The sequence below is a fragment of the Danio rerio genome, chromosome 2, assembly GCF_052040795.2.
Source record: "Danio rerio strain M-AB ecotype USA chromosome 2, GRCz13ab, whole genome shotgun sequence".
NCBI lineage: Eukaryota > Metazoa > Chordata > Actinopteri > Cypriniformes > Danionidae > Danio > Danio rerio.
The window spans coordinates 23139899-23157500 of NC_141022.1; positions in this window are offsets into that span (position 1 = coordinate 23139899).

Genomic DNA, 17602 nt, shown 5'->3' on the forward strand with positions numbered 1-17602 from the left:
TCACCACAGCGGAATGAACCACCAACTTATCCAGCATATGTTTTATGCAGCGGATGCCCTTCCAGCTGCAACCCATCTCCGGGAAAGCTACAGAGTTCACTATACTCAAATTGCCACAGTTAAAAGTTTTAATTCCACTAGAGCACCTTTGGGATGTGGTAGAGCAAGAGATCATGGATGCGCAGCAGACAAATCTTCAGCAACTGTGCTGTTCTCATGTCAATATGGAGCACAATATCAGAGGAATGTTTCCAGCAGCTTGTTGAATCTATGCCATGAATAATTAAGGCTCTTCTTAAGTAAAAAAAACAACTGCGATTTTTGCAGTATTAACATATTGAAGGCCAAAGACTACACGCTTTTAATAATTTCTAGGTTTTTTTCAATAAAAAATAGTTGCTTGTTAAAGTCCAAGGGTGCTGTATTGTTGGCCACTACTGTAGCTACGTTTGCTTCGAACAAACCATATTGGAATATTTGCTAATTTAAATTCCTGAATAAAAAAATGCTCTTTCGAACGTGCTAATTGAACCTAACCAGCCTGCACTAAAGCTTGTGTTTTTTCCCGAAGCTTTGGGATCTTGTTATTGTGTTTGCGAATATTCTGGATGTCAAAGCTCCCTTGAGCAATCCAAGCCCACTCTGCTCATTGTGTTGTTGCAAGGCCATCTGTAACTCTCCACGTAGCCTTTAATACTCTTCATGCCTGGTGAAAAGAACTGCTGTTTCTCTCTGCTCCGAGAAAAGGCTGCCATGAACAATTTTCCGTTAGAGAGCAAGTTGTATAGCCCATCACAGGTCAGTTCAAAGAGCAACAAGGCAGAAAAACTCCTAGCATTGTTTGACTTGCCAATTGATCTGTTTTCCTTCAACAACTGATATAATTGTAGCACAAATGTAGACAGCTACAGTGAGACTTCATGCAGTGCTAAATAGGAGTCTTCAGTTGTACTGTGACAGAACACATTTTCACATGCCCGGTCTGCTCTAGAGCCCGTTTTTCCACTGTAAATACGGAAATAGTGTCATTGTCTTGCCCTTCCTCTTTCTTTGTAGGTCAAAATGATTTCCCAAGGAGAATTAAATATTTAGGAGTGACAAGTATGATCATTCCACTGTCTTTACTTTGGGAAATTGGCATGGTATTAGAGGTTGCACTGGGTTTGAATTATTAAACAGTTCTCTGATACTCAGCAGATTTAATTAGCATAGCGTAATTATGACCCAAATGTCAACAGACTCCATGGTTCTCCATATATTTAATATATCTCCAACCGATCTCCATATATTACTCTATTTTACCTTTAATCTCTTGCTGTTATGTGTGTCAGTTTGACAATCTCGCTCTTTCTTCAAGGTTTGTGCAGCCTAATGTGAATTGGAAAACAGCGGTAGGGCGTAAACTAGATGTGAAGTTCAGATCTAGAAAAACCTTGAAGAAAACCCATGGCTTCTGTTCTAAAGTGATAGTTAATGAAAAATTTAAGTCTGTCATTAATCCCTCACTTAGTTTCAAACCTGTATAAATTGCTTTCTTCACTGGAATGTGTGTATGTTTTGAGGAATATCTTGTCCAATATTTGTAATATAATGAAAGTTTATAATTGAGGATTGGAGCTGTGTTTAAATTAAAGAATATATACATGCATACATACACACACACACACACACATATATATATATATATATATATATATATATATATATATATATATATATATATATATATATATATATATATATATATATATATATATGTATATATATATATATTTCCATCCACTTGAATGTACATCACTCATTACTTTTCATGAGTGACCACTACTGACACAACCCTTATAGTAAAATGAATTGACATCTGGACGTTTCACTCATCATTCTTTGTGCCTGTGGCCCTATTTCAATTCGCATCGTAAATCTTCCACAGTTTCATGATGTAGGCCCAATTTTAATTCTACCACTTAGCCCTTCCACCTTACCCCTACCCCTCGTTTTGCTTTTTCATGTGAATGGGCAGGGGTGTCCCAGTTCTCTTTAGCTTGAAGGCGTAGAGGTAAGGTGAAGCGCTGGGTACCCTTGAAATGGAGCCAACACTCAAAACCAAGGGGTACAAAAATTTCCCAAAATGCATCAGCTACAATGGCAGCGTGGGTGAACATGAAAGTAAGGAGATGCACAAATGAGTGTATTTTTTTCAATATTCCGAATTTTACAACAAACAAACATAGGTTTTAAAACATTCATGATCATGTTTGTGTTTTAATGTCATGTTTTTTTTTTTTTTTTTTCGTTATCTATAGTCCCTATATAACTTCTGTATAGTAGTCCCACAACATTCTGTCACTCAATGACACTGGAAACCCCTGTAAAATAGAAAAGAAAATTCTAGTGGCTGGGAATGAGCTTTTTACAGTGTCTGTTAATAATCTTAATGTTGTTTTTATGTCTTTACATGGATGAATATGGCCATGGTGTAAATACACAGTACAGTTTCTTTATTTGTGTGTTTGACAGAGAAATGTCTACCTCTGTTTTGATTCATCAACATTTTAGAAGTGCTACAACTAAAAAAACAAAATATTATCACTGCCTGATATGTACATACAATTGAATGTATTCCATTCAATATATTTCCATTAAAAAATTATTTGTTAGAATCATTTATTTGTTTATTTCATAAAACTACTCTGACTCATTAGCCTTCTGATTCACTTGGAAAAAGAAAAACAACACACATTAATTTGCCACAAGAATTCTCAGATACATTCTTCGGGCATTTACTACTTCAATTGAATCATAAGGCCAATTCATAAATTAAGTTTTTTGTTTTTAGAGCAATTTTATGTGTTTTTTTTTTTTTTTGTGTGTGTGCGTGTGTGTGTGTGTGTGTACTCAAAGGTACATATTTTGTGAAATGACCCATTAACTACTTTATGCTGCTTTTGTGACTATCTTGTGTTGGACAGGTGACAGTAAATGGCAAAAGGATCGAAATAGTAAATAAACAGATTTGTAATTTCTCGGTGAGCGAATCCTTCAGAGCAGCTGTTGTTAGCATGCTGTGTTGTGCATTGCACAACAGTGTATCGTTTAGACACTGAGGTGAACGCTTATGTCCCATATGTCACCGACTCATGGCAGCAGCACAGTTTACGACAGAACAGCTCTGTCAGCGAGGACAGAACATGATACCGCATACAGGAGATTCACAGCTTAGCTCAGGGGCTCAGCAGAAATTTGAATGCCTGGCCTCCAAAATGACATCTTTTTCACTCACGCTGACATATCTAGAGCTGTTAAAATAAGCAGCGGAGAAAATGTGTACAGAACGTTTATTCACAGATTAAAGGCGAACCTCCCTAGATCACGGAATGAGGTAGCGATTTCCCAAATCCAATGAGCTTTTATCTGTATGCAAATGACATGATGGCCTTCTTGCATTTATTTTTAATGACTCAGGAGATTGGCTGTAAGTTGCGAAGTGTTCACCACTTGCGAATGTTTCAATTTCGCTGTTCAGATCATTGAATTATACCACAGAGACAGAGCGGCGTTTTATGCTCATATTGAAACAAAGAGCAGTTTGATTGGAGATGAGAGGCATACCTGCCTTTGTAGGTCACAGTGAACTTTGGATAACTTTAAAACTAGTTTAAGAAAATGTTAAGCAGATTTGGTCTGCAAGATATGATATAAATGATATACAGACATCTCAGCCCACCTACACTGATGCATGGAGAAAAGGAGAAATGCTTTGTGGACTATTATTCATGCTAAGTGACTAGAGCTTATATTCTGACGTTACAGTGGGTTGTATTGTTATGCTGTGTACAAAGAACAGCAGACATTGTTTATAATCTGTTTTCTTTCAGTACAGGGATTTGTTCTTGTGAAAGGACTGTCGTGCTTAAGGGAATAAACAGAACATCTTTCGTGTCCCAAAAATAAGAGTAAGTATGCAGACTTGTAAGTATGCAGATAATTAATTCCGATTTAATTGCTGTCTCAATTACAAAGCTCAAGTAGTAATGTTTTATTTATATTGAGGAAAAACAAGACATGAGATTCATAGTTAATCTGCAGTGTGAATCATTTTCATATACCTTTGAGATGTATGCAGAGGTCTAACCCAACACGATAGCACCACAACTCATAACTTTTTGATTTAGTGGCTAATTTGTGCTATACATACAATTTAGTACGATTTGCTCATCCCGCTATGGCGGTTTGTTTTAGCGGTGGGGTTGGGTGCAAGGCCTCCTTTCTAAAATTGTACATTTTGGTATGACTGGACTACGAATTTGTATGAATTAATCACTTACATTTATATAGTGCTTTTCTAGACACTTAATTCATCTTACACATTTTTGGAGGGAATCTCCTCATCCACTAGCAGTGTGCAGCATCCACCTGGATGACATGATGGGAGCCATATTGCATCAGACCACACACCAGCTGATTGTCAGAGAGGAGACATAGTGATGATACGGGAATGGTTAGGAGGCCATAATGGACAGAGGCCAGAGGGCAAATTTGGCCAGGATGTCGGGGTTAAACCATAAAGCCTGGTTTATACTTCTGTGTAAGTGATCGGTGTGACCCACGGCGCATGCAACGCGCGTAGCTGTGCATTCATACTTCTGCGCGCTGTTTCTGTTTCTCTGCAGTAACACTTCCGATACGCTAGTTGGCAGTGAGATGTTTCTGTTCCTCTGTGTCAAGTTTCTTCGCTGGTGTTTTGTTTTTTCTAAACACTTCCTTAATGTACAAGTGGTTCAAACTCATTTTGAGGCAGGAACCAGTGGACGTAAAAAACAAAAAAACAAAACTTTTTATCTGGAGCTCCTTCACGGGACTCCACACTTGTAACAGTTGCTCCAATGGACTCGCACGGCTTTCTGTCCCCCCACACTCATCAGCATTTCCAAGCCGACCAATCGCTTGTACGTTTCGACGTGTAGTCACATTTTTTGAGAGGTGCGCATCAGCGAGGGCTCTGCGTCCACGCGTAGGCTGTGCCGTAGCATACGCGTGCACTTGACTCAGAAGTATATATCAGCCTTTACTGTTTCTGAAGGACATCCTGGGATTTTCAACAACCACAGTCCTTGGTTTAACGTCCCATTCGAAAGACGGCGCTCACTGAGCAGTATTGAATTAGCCATCAAATTTGCCACAAATCTGACAAAATGTAAAATAGTTACTTTCTTTATGAGATCAGGCTGTCCAACCTCTGTACTTAACGGGCTTTATTTTAATGATCTAGGTGCAAAGTCTAAAGCCAGGATGCTAAAGCATTAAGGGCATGTCTGAATCCACTTTTGCTTTTTAAAGGCCTGAAAAATATGGTTTGCTCCGTGACGCATGGTCTAACAAGGTTGTGTTTATTCTCTTAATGAGTTATGGGTCTGTTTTGAGAGTCTCATCTCACATTCCTTTTAAGAATCAGTTGCGTCGCACCATGGTGCGTTTGCTTTTTACATGGTGACTTTGTAAGTGAAAAATCTGAACGCTTCACTTGCAAGTTAAACAGACAATCTGGAAGATAAAGAATGAACATCCTCCATTTGGCTTGTTTACTTTCACTTTACTTTCACTCTTTACTTTATTTTGTGGATAAGGAAATGGTGTTGTACGCACTCTATTTCTAAATTCAGTTCTAATTTCCAGCAAACTAGTAAATGAACAATAATAACGAAGTGTGGTCAAAAAATTAAGCTCGGTCTAAGTTTGTTCATATTAAAACAAATATAAATATGCATATAATAAATAATACTGCTAATAACAATATTATACAAATGCTAATTGTCATAAATGAACTGAGAAAGCCCCATAACATGAAGAGGGCATGGAGGCAGTGTTTTTTATATTTATGTAGAAAATAATTTTTTTGTAATATTTGATTCCTTTAATTCTTTTTCTTTTGTAAAGATATTTGTGTGTTGCTGTACATTCTGTGTGTATTAAGCAATATGTACGCATTTAAGGTGCACAACTAATGCGCTCTGTGCTAGACTTTAGACCTGCTTTCAGCTGGTCAATTGCACAGTCCATTTCAGTTCCTGAAAAAAGCAACCCGCCAACAATGTGCCTTAACACACCTCTTTTCTAGACCAGAACACTCATGAGTAGGCCCACCCGGAATCTTCGTGCGCAGAATTCGGTAGATTTTTAACCCATCATCAATTCTGTTTATTTACTTGAGTTAATTAATTTCAGTAATATTATTGACTAATGTGAAAATATTTATCTGATTTATGTACAATGCAGTTTGTACAGTACTTTTTCTGTCTTTTACTAGATTTATTATATGACAAACTTGCTCTATTTACCAAATAGAGTGGACCTAATTGGATTTGCATTTTAAACATTAAATAAAAGTTAAAAAGATATATTTTTTTATTTCATATATTAAGGTTTTAGTTATGATACTCCCAAAATAATTCCGCAGAAATCCGCAGACTTTTACCAAAATTCTCTGCAAAAATAGCAAAAAACATCCGCAGATTCCGTCTGGCCCTACTCATGAGTCCACAAAGCGGTGCAAAAAGATTTTCTAGTTAAACAAGGTGATGTAAAACGAGAACATTTGGGGTTTAGGGTTGCATTAGTCTGAAAATAGCAACAAATCACACTAAACAGGTAGGATAGGAACCATTATGTTTAGCGATATTTCCATAATTTGTTTGCAAAAGTTCAACTTAAAGTGAATATGCATAAAATTTTTATAAGATTGTGTTTTCATAGTTTACTGAAAGATGGTAATTCTAGCTTGTGTTTTTAGATCACCAAATACGGATGAGTAAATGAATTGCCAAAATGCATACAAAATTGACAATTTTTAGTTGAAGAAAATGTTGAAGAAATCAACCAATCACTCAATAAGTCAATCAACCTGTGGACAAAAAAAAAATAATGTAACAAATCACCCAATTAATATGCAGTGATTACTCGCTATAACGCGATTCACTTTTTGCGGCCTCACAGTTTCGTAAAATTTTTGTAGACCCATTATCAATCAATCTCCTTCATGTCATGTCTCCTGTATGGTACAGAATGCATTTACATAAGTCTACGATCGCTAGCAGTGTGAAGTGTCGTACTGGATACATATATTCTCCACACAATGTCGATGAAATGTTCTGCACTGTTAAAGGTACCTGCAGTAGCAGCCAAAAGGCAGAGAAAGATGCTAACCATCACACAAAAAAGCTGAATTTCTGGACATGCTAAAGGAAGGTAGAAGTTATGCAGCTGTATATACTATAAATGTTTTGTTAGGGGTTTTACAGCCTTAAAACATCTGTAATAATTGTAAAAAATAAAGCTGACTACTTCACGGATTTCACCTATAGCGAAACTCCCACGAATAACAAGGAACCACTTTACATCGAGAATCACATGCACAGTTCTGTTTTGTCTTCTACTTCTCAGTATAACAAGGATTAAATTGTAGAAGTGGGTTCAAAATCTGATTGCCGAAAAGAAAGAAAAAAGATTGAAAATGTAAAAGCTGCAGCAAAACTGTGGAGGAAAGGACAGGCGCAGGGGTTATTGGCATGAATGCTTGAAAATTGAACCGGGATTGTTTGCACCTCAATAATACTCGAGATGGAAAATTGAACATAATTTCGCTCACAGATTCTCAAGAAGGCGAGAGAGTTAAAATAACTGCATGTCATGCGCTGCACTGGGCTTCTGTGTGCCGCTATATATCACACAAACTCCCCTCCTGCTGTGTGGGCTTTGTGTACATTTGATGATAAAAAAAAAAATAATGAGAGAACTCCACGACTCGATGCGGATTCGATTAAAGACCTACTTATTTTTGACAATAAACTTTTAGCTCTATAGCTTGGTGCCTGCTAAAGAAAATCAAGTTTAACCTGATCAACAGATGATTCTCCCTATCCCTCATTTCGGGCTCATTTTGACAACGCTGTAAAAGCTAGTTTTATGGCCAATGTAAAAATAGGGATCGATGGAGAGGGAGGTTTTGCCACCGGATCGTTTCTCCTTTGGCCAACTCCAAAATTCAATCGATCTGTTCAAATCTGGGCTCAAAGAGAAACACGAAAGCTGTTCGCTCACTTGCCTATTGCTGATAGGCTGTTGAGGCCGTTTTATCCCCTTTTAAAGTAATCAGCCCCATAACCATCTATCATTACATTTGTCAGGGGAGCATCATTTAACATCTGCTTTCTGCGCAGGGAGACGCTCATGGCACAGACGGCTGGTCAGTCAGGACAGGAGGGAGCAAATGGTAGCATTCAGTATCTTCAGTCTGCCATCAGAAAGGTTAATGCCTCTGCTCTGTTGAGGAACAACCTACATCATTGCTCGTACTTGTTTTACAATGTGGTTTTTGATTTGAATACTTTGTTATTTATTGTTCTTAGGTTAAGTTATTTGAGTTTGCTCTTAAGTAAAAAAAGCATTTCTTATGACTTATTTGAAAATTCAAATTACTTACAAAAGACATGAGATTCATAGTTAATTCAGAGTCTATGTTCTTGCTCAAAGTCTTAAGAGTCTATTAAACAAAGCTTAAGTGGGCAGTGCTTGTAATCTATGTAATATGTGTTTATTGGCTACACTTTATGTAAAAAAATAAAAAATAAAACTTGTATAGTTATATGAAGGAATGATATTACTATAAAGGCAAATTATATACTTCAATCATTAAATGTTGAAACACATTTTATTCAGACATGTAGTCAATGCTCGACTTCAGTTACGAGGTTTTTATCTTCAGCCCCTGGTTTTCTTGTCTTTAGCTCTTGGTTGCTCAAATCTTTGGGTTTATCATCTTTAGATTTGGGCTTTTGAATATAGCTCCTGGTTTCTCATCATTTTCTCCAGGAATCTAACAATCAGCTCTTGGCTTCTAGTCTTGAGGTCTGGGTTTCTCGTCTTCATCTTTGGGGTTCTCAATATGAGCTCTGCACTTCTTGTCTTCAGCTCCTAGTTTCTTTTTATCAGCTTCTGGTTTTCCATCAACAACTCTGGGTTTCTTGTCTTCTTGTCTTTTGGGTTTCTCAATATCAGCTCTACTTTAACTCCTGGTTTCTCATTATCACCATCTTTGGGGTTCTCACCTTCAGCTCCAGGTTTCTTACCATCAGCTCTGGGTTTTTCAATCAGCTCTAGGTTTTTCATCTTCAGCTCCAGGTTTCTCACTTTCAGCTTTAGGTTTTTCATCTTTAGCTCCAGGTTTCGAATCATTACTTCCTGGGTTTCCTGTCTTCAGATCCAGATTTCTCATCACAAGCTCCTGTCCTCTTATAATCAGCTCTAGGCTTCTTATCTTTAGCTTTTGTTTTCACACAAATACCTGTTTTTTCAGCATTAGCTCTGGGTTTCTCACCATCAGCTCTGGGTTTCTCATCATCAGCTCTGGGTTTCTCATCTTCAGTTACAGGTTTCTCATCATTAGCTCCTGGGTTTCCTGTCTTCAGATCCAGGTTTCTCATCACAAGGATTTTCTCATCACAAGCTCTGGGCTTCTTATAATCAGCTCTAGGCTTATCATCTCCAGCTTTTAGATTCTCACAATCAACTCCTGGTTTCTCATCATTAGCTCCAGAGTTTCTGACCTTCAGCTCCAGGTTTCTCATTATCTGCACTGGGCTTCTCATCTTCAGTGTTGAGTTTTTCATCATCAGCCTCTGGACTTCTCATTTTTAGCGCTGGTTTTTTTTTTTTCATCACTGGGTTCCTTATCTTCAGCTACTGGGTTTTTTTTTTTTTTCTTTGGTTTTTCATAATCACCTTTGATCTTCTAAGATTCAAAGGTGCTGATGGTCTCAGTATTCAATATGGAAAAGAAACTTTTAGTCTTTTATACTCCTGTTGTCATCATATTGACTGATGAAAGTGGACTCCATTAGGAACTCCAGTAAACTCAACCAAGATGGCTGATGTTCATTTAAGCAGTAGAACCACACACACAGTTAACCACACGCTCTTCTGTGTAATGTCATGGGTTCTCATGGTGACCCATTTCACCTTCTCGTGGGTTATACATACATGAATAACAATTATTGTACATCTTTGTCCATACAATACAATGCATTTTTTAAACAAAAAAAACTAATTTCAAGAAATATTTCATCCAATTACCTGTAAAATAATATCAAATAAATAAATTAAGAGGCAGGAGAGTTGGGATCAGATAATAATATCTCTAAAAGTATGGAGCCGGCCTCACTGTGGCTTTAACGGACACTGTGAGAGATGTGCCGAGGCTTGGCAGAACAGTGCATTGGTGGAGAGAGCAGGCCAGGGCAAGCTCTGGTGTAATGGCTAACGAAATGAGATTAGCATTGGCCAGTGTTCCACAGACATCCTATCTCCACCAGTCTAATTGAATTCAAGCAGCAAACAAGGGTTTATATCTTTATGACTGGGAGGGAGACAGTATTGAAAACACTGACAAGGGCCATTGTTGCATCTCGGATGGGATTGTTAGTGCTTGTGCAGCAGTGTGTGTGTCATGGATCATCCTGCCACACACTGTTTTATCTCTTTTTTTAAATACACCTCCCCCATTGTAAGTAATCATAGATATTTGAATCTACATAATTCAACATTTAAATGTGATGAACTCATTTAAAAGAAACTTTTTTATTAAGTTACATATTAGAGTTGTAAAAACAAACAGCATCTTATTAAAAACAAGACAATTTTGGATAATGAAATGAAAAGCAAATTAAAAACAGGTAGGTGTCTTTGATTATTTACTTAATTATTTATTCTATAAAAACAATTCGAGGCATTTCTTAAATGAAAAACCCAAGTACAACACACTCTGTGAAGTTTTTCATCTATAATCATCATTTTCTATATAAAATAATTCTACACAATGTAAAGAACAACCTCGATATCTTGAACTTTTGATGTCTTTGATACATATACAGTTAGGTCCATAAATATTTGGACATCGACACAATTGGAACATTTTTGACTCTATACACCAACACAGTTGATCTGAAATAAAATTATGTTGCTTAAGGCTGATTTATACTTCTGCGTCAAACGCACGCGTATGCTACGGGGTTGACGCATAGCCCTACACCGTGGCCGTCAGCGTCGCTGACGTGCATCTCTCAAAAAATATAACTACGGTCGGCTTGGTGGTGCTGGGCAGTCTGGGATTGTTTACAAGTGTGAAGTCCTGTGAAGGAGCTCCGGATGGAAAGTTTTGTTTTGTGTTTACCTCATAGCTAAAGTTGTTGCTCGTCCATCGGTTTCTGCCTCAAAATGAGCGAGTTTAAGCCACTTGTACATTCAGGAAGTGTTCAGGAAAGCAAAGCACCAGGGAAGAAACTCGACACAGAGAAACATTTACACCTCACTGCCAACTAGCGTTTCGGAAGTGTTAATGCAGACCAACAGAGACAGCACGCAGAAGTATAAATGCACAGCTACACACGTTGCATGCGCTGTGGGTTACGCCGGTCACTTGACGCAGAAGTATAAACCAGGCTTTAAACTTCAGACTGTCATACGCATGCGAATGTGTCAGACTGGAAACGTAAGGTCGTGCATCAAGTTTTGCAGATCGCTGCTTTGGAAAGTTCAAGCTTGGTGAACTCTGACCTGCGAAATCGCATCACTTGACTGCGTAAGACTAATCAAGGATCAAAACATTACATATCTGGAAAGAAATTTTGAATATGAACCAATCGCTCGCTTTTTTAATGTCTAATCATCTTGTTTAATCCAGCCCCTTTTCGCAGCGCCGTACGACAGAATTTCGCAAGCTCAAACTCTAGTGTGAACGCAGCTTTAATTTGAGGGTATTTACATCCAAATCAGATGAACACTGTAGGAAATCTAAGTTTGTATATGCGCCTCCCACTTGTTAAGGGTCCAAAAGTAATTGGACAATTGGCTTCTTAGCTGTCCCATGGCCAGCTGTGTGTTATTCCATCATTATCCCAATTATAATGAGCAGATAAAAGGTCCAGAGTTCATTTCAAGTGTGCTATTTGCATTTGGAATCTGTTACTGTCAACTCTTAAGATGAGAACCAAAGAGCTGTCACTGTCACTATCAGTCAGGCAAGCCACAACAAAACAAACCTATCAGGGAGATAGCAAAAACATCAGGCGTGGCCAAAAAAACTGTTTGGAACATTTCTAAAAAGAACGCACCAGTGAGCGCAGCAACTTTTGGACCCTTAACAAGTGGGAGGCAAATTTGCAAAATGCTGTAATTCCTAAAGCGTTCCCCTGATTTGGATGTAAATACCATCAAATTAAAGCGGACAGTCCGCAGTTAAAGCACATTAATTAATTTCAAATCCATTGTGTTGGTGTATAGAGCCAAAAATGTTAGAACTGTGTCGGTCTAAATATTTATGGACCTAACCGTAATTTTAAAACTGAAGCAAATCTGACATACAATTGTTGTAGTTGAAATTTAATTGTCACACAAACATACTTATGCAAATAAGTACAGTATTTGTTGATTAATTCTGTGTGGTGATCTCTGACAAAGTAGGAAATAAGCAGAAGGAAAGTGAGTGAGTTTATTAATAACTACAGTATGCTGTAGCTTTTACAAAGAGTTAAAAAAAAGAGGAGTTGTAGACTAAATACTCTAATACCCAGCAGGCACACAATGCATAAGATGTTAATATTAGGTTAGGTGGTAATATTTTAGTTTAGGTCACAAATCATGCTATTAACTACAGCTTATTGTATCCTACCCAAAACCTACAACTTCTACCTTACTAACTAGTATTGTTAGGTAATGGTGTGTTAATACAGTGAACTGTGACCTAAACTAATGTGTTACCAGTTAGATTTAGGTTGTAATGATGAATGACCAAAATTCAATGTCTAGCTATTGTCTAAGTCTAGCTAGTGACATTATTTTGATGTCCAATAATGACGTCAAATGAAGGTGACATTTGGTTGATTTTAGGTTGTTTGAAAGTGACAATAATCCAATGTCAAGCCAACATCTTAATTCAAACATCTTAAACATCATATACTGACATTTATTCTTTAGGTATGGCAACCAAAATCTAATGTCTGATAGAATGTCTGAAGGAACCTTTATTTTGAAAAGTCTTTTTATTTTGAAAAATTACCGCATTCTCTCTGTTACATCTTAAGCCTGGTTTATACTTCACGCATGCAACGCATGCAACGCGCGTAACTGTGTATTCATACTTCTGCGCGCTGTTTCTGTTGCTCTGCAATAACACTTCTGAAACGCTAGTTGGCAGTGAGTGGTTTATGTTCCTCTGTGTCGAGTTTCTTCGCTGTTGTTTTGTTTTATCAGAACGATTCCTTAATGTACAAGTGGTTTAAACTCACTCATTTTGAGGTAGGAACCGGCGGACGTGCAACAACTTTAACCATGGGGTAAACACAAAACCTTCGGTCCCGCCCACACTAATCAGCGCTACCAAGCCGACCAATCACAGAGCTTTCGCTACGCGTTGTTGTGACGTGTAGTTGCATTTTTTCAGAGGTGCGCATTAGCGACGCCGACGGCCATGGCGAGGGCTATGCGTCCATGTGTGGGCCGTGCCGTAGCATACACATGCACTTAACTTAAAACAGCCTAAAAATCAGCCTTTCGGCACTTGAGTGCCAGAATTCAACCTTCAAGCAAGCAAAATGAGTACGAAACATATGTCTTTGGAAAGTTTCTTTGCAGTGAGAAACCCACAAACTGCCAAAGAATGGATCTGCAACCCATTTGTCAACAACTCCAACATGTATGTGCAAGAAGATCAACTGCAAATTGTCGAGCGTTGACCCGTCTGCTGTGATAACAGCAGTGATAATGCATGTCTGTCAAGCTTATTTACATTAAAAACACAATGGAAAAGTAGCCCATTAGAATAGAAATAGCTTTCTGTGTCAGTGGATATGCTCTGCATGAATGCTTTTTTTGTTTAAATCACATGATCTCCATCATTTAAAGAGCGTCATGCCAGTGCATTAAATTCAACCAATTGACTAGTCAAGTAGTCTGTGCAACCCCTAGTTCTAAACCTTGATCTTAATCTATCACTTACTGCAATAAACTGAAATAGCTAATTTTTATGGCTTTACAACTGCAATGCTTATTTTCTCAAGTACATTATGTGACTTTAGTCAAGCTTTCACATAAAGGGGTCACGAATATTCCTATCTAATCATTGGCGGGCATGTCTCAGTTGCCTTTTCACCTCTTCAGTCTTTCATAGTGAATGAAAATGAAAGGCTCTCTGTGAACCAGCCTTCTGCTAATGCCAATTAGTGCAGGTCAAAGGTCACGAGTCTATAAAGCACCACTCATGTTAGCTAATAGCTGTAATGATTATTGCCACATTCACATCTACAACTTTACAGGTACCAGCGGATAAGGCCGATCAAATTAGATTTGCCACACCCATAGATAAGTTAAATCCGGGGAAAACAGTGAAGTCTCAAAGCTAGTGAATAGTTCATAGATTTATTTTAGCCCAATGGGGGAAGATTGCCCTCAGAATAACATAAACACACTTTATAAATAATATGTTTCTGGTAAAATTGGTCCAGTGGGTGAAATAATAAGACGTCCTGCATGCGATCACTGAGGTGAATACAATCATTTTCATGCATTTATTAGCTTTCCTTTGTAATGTTCATAGCATGGTACCCTCTACTGGTTAGCTCATGAAATTTACACTTTTGTTTCAGATGCCTTGTGTTGGATAACAAGGTGTAAAAGAATGATGAAAATCTAGATTGTTGCTGTATTAAGGATTTTATATGGAAAAATCAAACGGGGAGTTTTAGAATGTATAATTTAGCGTGTATAGATCAAAAAGGAAATCTCAGAGGGCATCAATTGTTGATATTGGATGGAACAAAGAAGTGTTGTTAGAACAGAATAGACTATATCAGGATTTCTGAAATAGTGTATTTTGGAATAATCAGACTGTGAAGAAACTGTTTCTGAATATAAAAAGGTATGTCTCTTTCAAGGAGTGCTGTTCTGCCAGACAAATATGTTGAAAGCTATGGCTTAAAGGGAAAGTTAACAACAATTTTATTCTCTCATTCTCTAGATTAGATTGTTTTAAATTGAATTAAACAAAGCTAAACCAATTTCAGATATTTTTTATTTTATTTTTTGACAACACAATTACAAATGTTGACTTCAGAAGTTAAGAATTCAGTATTTGTTGGAATAACGCTGATGTTCAATCAGAATGAAAATAATGGAATAATGAAAATTTTTGTTATTCTAAGCAATTGTCAGCAATGTGTTAAAATGACACTACTTTTATTAAAAAAAGGGATGAAGTGTTCTAAAATTTCCCATTAGTTAATAAAAAAAAAAATAATTATGCATTATGTAAAAATGTTATTAAATAAAGCATAATAAAAAAACAGATGCAGCTTTTGCTTTTAATAATCCGTAAGAGAATGTAGAAATTAAAACTTGAAATGAATGAATATTAATAAATGCTACCATCATGCTAAAATAACATTGTAATTTACTAACCCTTATGCTATTTTAAACATGCACGAATATAAACATTGGAACATTCTTCAAAATATATTGTTCCATATAAGAAATTAAGACAAAAAGGGTCCGTTTCCCAAACAATGACATTTGTTCAGAATTATTAGCCCCACTTTGAATTATTTTGTCTTTTTAAAATATTTCCTAAATGATGTTTAACAGAGCAAGGAAATTTTCACAGTCTGTCTGATAATATTTTTTTCTTCTGGAGAATGTATTATATGTTTAATTAAGCTAGAATAAAAGCAGTTTAACAAAAAAAATTAGGGACAAAATGATAAGCCCCTTTAAGCTATTTTTTTGGTATTCTACAGAAAAAAACATTGTAATACAATAACTTGCCTAATTACCCTAACCTGCATAGTTAACTTAATTAACCTAGTTAAGTCTTTAAATGTCACTTTAAGCTGTATAGAAATGTCTTGAAAAAATATCTATACATTCAGTCATTTTCAGCTTAGTCCCTCTATTAATCTGGGGTCACCACAGTGAAATGAATCACCAACTTATCCAGCACATGTTTCACGCAGCGGATGCCCTTCCCGCTGCTACCCATCACTGGGAAACATTCATACACACTTATTCACACACATACACTACGGACAATTTAGCCTACCCAATTCACCTGTAACGCATATGTTTAGACTTGCGGGGGAAACCAGAGGACCTGGAGGAAACCCACGCGAAGAACGGGGAGAACATGCAAACTCCACACAGAAATGCCTACTGACCCAACTGAGGCTCAAACCAGCAACCTTCTTGCTGTGAGGCGACAGCACTACTTACTGCACCACCGCAATGCCGAAAAATATCTAGTAAAATATTAACTGTCAACAGAGCAAATATAAAATAAATCAGTTATTAGAAATCAGCTATTAAAACTATTATGTTTAGAAATGTGTTGAAAAATAAACAGAGGGGCTAATAATTCTGATTTCAACTGTAACTAGTGGCTGAACTATCATATTAAGATGCATTGTTTAGCAAATGAACTATGTAATGACCAGTGTTTCCCCAAAACCGTAGTTTCTCTGTCACATTTCCATCGTTTGAACCACATTCGTTATAACGTAAAACCTCCATAATGACACTCTAAACAGGGCAGAGTAACGACTTCTTTAGGGAAAATGACAACACACACACACACACTTGTGAAATAAATCCAATATTAGTTTTAGTAAAAACATGCACTTGTTTTCTATATTAACTGAAATATATATAAACAGCACATAGGGCCAATGTTTCCTTTACAAATATTATTGAGAATATTCAATATACTATGCTAAAACATAAAACTAAACTATGCTACTATGCTAAAATGTTTATGGTTGTAATTTACAGTAGGCTATTTATTAAGTAATAATAATAATAATAATAATAAGAAGAAAATAATAGTAATAATTATTATTATTATCATCATCATTATTTTATTACTATTGAGTAGGATATTGTTTATATATATATATATATTTTTTTTTAATTTTTTTGACTAGTCTACTTTTACAACTGTGACACATTCAAACCACTGCAGAAATGTTCTAACCACTTGGCCCATGTCATATACAATAACTACAGACACATTTCTTAATAATTAAGGTACTATAAATTAAAAGCATTAACGTATGTTAATGTCACCTATAGCTTTCATCATGAGCCACAGCTGTGTTTAAAATGTCATAAATGTTTTCAAAGTGCACTATGAAGGGAACGCAATTGCCAATTTGAAGATCGCCAAAATGAAACTAAAAAGACTTGAAAGCAAATTACATTCAAGTGAGATGACTTTAATGTTTAGTTATTTTGTATTTACTTTTCAGGGTTTCTACTTTTAATTGATAGGACAGTAGAGAGTATAGACAGGAAAGTTTGGGGAGCAGAGAGAATGGAAATATCGGCATATGACCTCGAGGCGGGAATCGAACTCGGGTCGCCGTGAACATCGGAGTACCATGTGTCGATGCACTGACCACTATACCATTGGCGCTGACGTTAATGATTATTTTTAATCATTCCGAGTTTAAATGTTGGAACTATGTTTAACTACAGCTCTAGTTAAAGTTTTGCGGCGCACTTTGCAAATGTT